Source organism: Salmo trutta, chromosome 4, assembly GCF_901001165.1.
Source record: "Salmo trutta chromosome 4, fSalTru1.1, whole genome shotgun sequence".
Lineage (NCBI taxonomy): Eukaryota > Metazoa > Chordata > Actinopteri > Salmoniformes > Salmonidae > Salmo > Salmo trutta.
In genome coordinates this window covers 10,614,098-10,618,120 of record NC_042960.1, presented here as the reverse complement: position 1 = coordinate 10,618,120, position 4,023 = coordinate 10,614,098, and the positions used below count along the sequence as shown (strand labels likewise).

General features: G+C 41.1%; 1 long non-coding RNA gene across 1 annotated transcript; it reads right to left on the bottom strand.

Moving 5' to 3' along the window:
• Positions 1-226: 226 nt before the first annotated feature.
• LOC115191504 (uncharacterized) lies at positions 227-1,382 on the bottom strand. The gene is made up of 3 exons (XR_003877706.1): positions 1,086-1,382; positions 760-933; positions 227-578 (listed from the first exon to the last, which is right to left on the bottom strand). It is a non-coding gene; the product is annotated as an uncharacterized LOC115191504 (long non-coding RNA).
• Between the last annotated feature and the right edge of the window lie 2,641 nt (positions 1,383-4,023).

Here is a 4,023-nt window from a genome sequence, read left to right as displayed (position 1 = left end):
TATTAACAATAACTATACCAGCAACCTTGTATTAACAATAACTGTACCAGCAACCTTGTATTAACAATAACTACACCAGCAACCTTATATTAACAATAACTGTACTAGCAACCTTGTTTTAGCGATAACTATACCAGCAACCTTGTATTAACAATAACTGTACTAGTAACTGTACTAGCAACCTTGTATTAACAATAACTGTACTAGTAACTGTACTAGCAACCTTGTATTAACAATAACTATACCAGCAACCTTGTATTAACAATAACTGTACTAGTAACTGTACTAGCAACCTTGTATTAACAATAACTGTACTAGTAACTGTACTAGCAACCTTGTATTAACAATAACTGTACTAGTAACTGTACTAGCAACCTTGTATTAACAATAACTGTACTAGCAACCTTGTATTAACAATAACTGTACTAGCAACCTTGTATTAACAATAACTGTACTAGCAACCTTGTATTAACAATAACTGTACCAGCAACCTTGTATTAACAATAACTGTACTAGCAACCTTGTTTTAGCGATAACTATACCAGCAACCTTGTATTAACAATAACTATACCAGCAACCTTGTATTAACAATAACTCTACCAGCAACCTTGTATTAACAATAACTGTACTAGTAACTGTACTAGCAACCTTGTATTAACAATAACTGTACTAGTAACTGTACTAGCAACCTTGTATTAACAATAACTGTACTAGCAACCTTGTATTAACAATAACTGTACTAGTAACTGTACTAGCAACCTTGTATTAACAATAACTGTACTAGCAACCTTGTATTAACAATAACTATACCAGCAACCTTGTATTAACAATAACTGTACTAGCAACCTTGTATTAACAATAACTATACCAGCAACCTTGTATTAACAATAACTGTACTAGCAACCTTGTATTAACAATAACTATACCAGCAACCTTGTATTAACAATAACTGTACTAGCAACTTTGTATTAACAATAACTGTACTAGTAACTGTACTAGCAACCTTGTATTAACAATAACTGTACTAGTAACTGTACTAGCAACCTTTTATTAACAATAACTGTACTAGTAACTGTACTAGCAACCTTGTATTAACAATAACTGTACTAGCAACCTTGTATTAACAATAACTATACCAGCAACCTTGTATTAACAATAACTGTACTAGCAACCTTGTATTAACAATAACTGTACTAGCAACCTTGTATTAACAATAACTGTACTAGCAACCTTGTATTAACAATAACTGTACTAGCAACCTTGTATTAACAATAACTGTACTAGCAACGTTATATTAACATGTAGTTACACAATAACTGCTGTGCACATTTTTTTTAAATTTCACTACAACAGTGATTCAGTATACTAAAACGTGGGCAGTAGAGCTATAGTAATTTGGATATATTTATACACCACTGATAGCAGTTAAGACATTGACAGTTTACGTAGAAACTACTTCAGAATCATATTTTTAGATATGTTCTTCACACTGCCTCGCCAACCACAGTGACCGTCCATGTTGGAAAACGAATTGAATTAATGTTCTAAGGGCCGGCTGAGAGCTCTAGAGCTGTGTACTGTGCAGCAGGGCGATTTAAATCTAGCCTAAATGAGTCTATGGCATAGGAGATGGGAGAGATTGCAGAGTGTTCTCTTTTTCCAGGGGAGAAATGATAATGGACTGTTTCATTTAGAAGCACTCCTCCTCTTTCTGAGTGGAAGGCTCTCTCTCTCTCTCTCTCTCTCTCTCTCTCTCTCTCTCTCTCTCTCTCTCTCCCTCCACTGGCAGGCTTTTAGCGTGGAAGGGATAACTACAGCACATCCGCAGCGGGCAGGATTTGTCACGTGACCAAGGAGGGCTCACGCCGCTCGCAGCGCAGGGACGTTAGTGCCGTCCTCGACGGGGAGATTTGTCCTAATAAAACGTCAGGCTCGGAGCAGAATGAACTGTAATGACTTTGTGAGTTCACTAATGGGCAATAAATCTTAGATTAGGGGCTCCTGCACAAATGCGGTAAGATAAGCCGTGCACACTCACAGTCATGTTTCATTGCGTGTATCGGATGGGTTCATTTTAGAGTCGTCGTTGTGTGCGTGTTGCGTGTGTTGTATGTGTTGTGCAGTTCGGAGGTTTCTTCCCTGTTTGTTTATGATGCGTTGTGTGTTCACCAAGCAGAACATCCACAATAAGGGAAGGGTGGCAGAATTATCATGAAAATATCATTTCTGGGAACAAACGTATTGCTTCTTCCTCAGACGGAATAATGATTGTTGCTTGAAGGCATCAAATCCACATTTTTGGGGAGCGTGGAGATTATTATACAGTATATCCCTCTCAGATGTCAAAATCCTAAAAGTTGTGTCACTATATCTCATTATTAGTACAATTGAGATTGAGACTTTTATGACACAGAAGATGAACTGCTTTGACCGTCTATACTGTATGTGACACATCAATATCCTCTCTGGACTTTCATCTGTACAGCGTTTTACCATAATGCTTCCTTATAGTTTGTCTTTGTCCACCCCCCAAAAAAAAACATTTATCGGAGGCTTATTTGCTTAAGAAAACCAACCAAGGCGGGAGAAATGATTTGGTGGGCGTCGGGGCTTGTACGGTAGGGCACCGGGTCGGAAGGGGTTGAGGCGATTGCGCGGGTGGGGGTGGAAGCACTGAATGAGATATGGTTGCTTTTTAGGGCTTTTTTTCCGACGGTCCCAGTAACTAACAAATAAGGGCCATAAAACTGACGGATGGCCCAGCGGATGGCACGTTAATGTTCGTCCGACCCTGAACCCCTCCTCTTCAAGCGGTTGTAGAGATTGCCTTTTTTTTATCCTAATAGCATCACTTATCATTCGGGAAGCTTCCAGCAAAGCAAAGAAAAAAGAAAAACTCTTCTCTCTCTGTCTCTTTCTCTCTCTCTAAAGTCCTGAGGGGAAATCGGCACCGAGGATAAAAATCAATCATATTATCCATGTACACACAACGGCTATTCCTCTATCCCTCCCTCCCTCCTATGAGGTAGAAAGAAACGAGCTACTGATTGCCTCTAACTCGACATTACAAAAGACCCAATATTCTGAGAATGCATTAGATAAATATTAACTTATGTAGTTGGCTCGCTGTCTGTCAACGTCATCACTCAATATGATGAATGAATGCGACTACTTAGTCCTCAGAAGTCTGAGATGTGAAATCAAGTTGGAAGCGATTACAAATGTACAAAAAAGATGCACTTTTTTTTACGGACAAAGACTGTTGGGTTTGGTTCAATGCTGTCACAATTAATAATGTCTGTTTCAAATTTCACACAGTAGAAGTATCCTGCTGCCCCATCTTCCGCCTTCCCTCCTCCCTGTTTCCCAAAACAGCAGTCCCTCCCTTGCCTTTTGAAGTGACTGGCACTCACTTCTTGGCCCTGAAATTCCCTGAAATCCTGCGCACGCAAACTCAAACGCAAACGCACACACACACACACACACACACACACACACACACACACACACACACACACACACACACACACACACACACACATACACACACACACACACACACACACACAAGCTCAGAGGCTGTGATTAATGTCCAGAATGTGTGTGTCAACTTAAGGACCGCCCGTGGTGCAATATGTTCCCTGGGCCGGGCCTTACCAGCCAGCTGGCAGCACCACGCTCCACCGGGCCTGGGATGAGAGGGGAGGCTAGCAGGCACACAGCCCTGCCACCCAGCTATCCAAACACCCAACTCACTGGTCATTACCCAACACCTACTGACTGGCACATACACAGGCAGAACCAGTTAGAGGGATGGGTGGAGGGGGGAGAGAGTAAAGCCCAGTATGTACAGTGCCAAGGACAGAGAGAGAGAGAGAGGTGAAGAGATAGCGAAGAGAGAGAAACAAAGAAAGAGAGAGAGAGAGAGAGAGCGAAAGAGAGAGCGAGATAGACAGACAGAGAGAGAAAGATGTCTTTGAGTCATTCTGGACAGAGTGGGATGGATCCAAACGGCCCACGGGC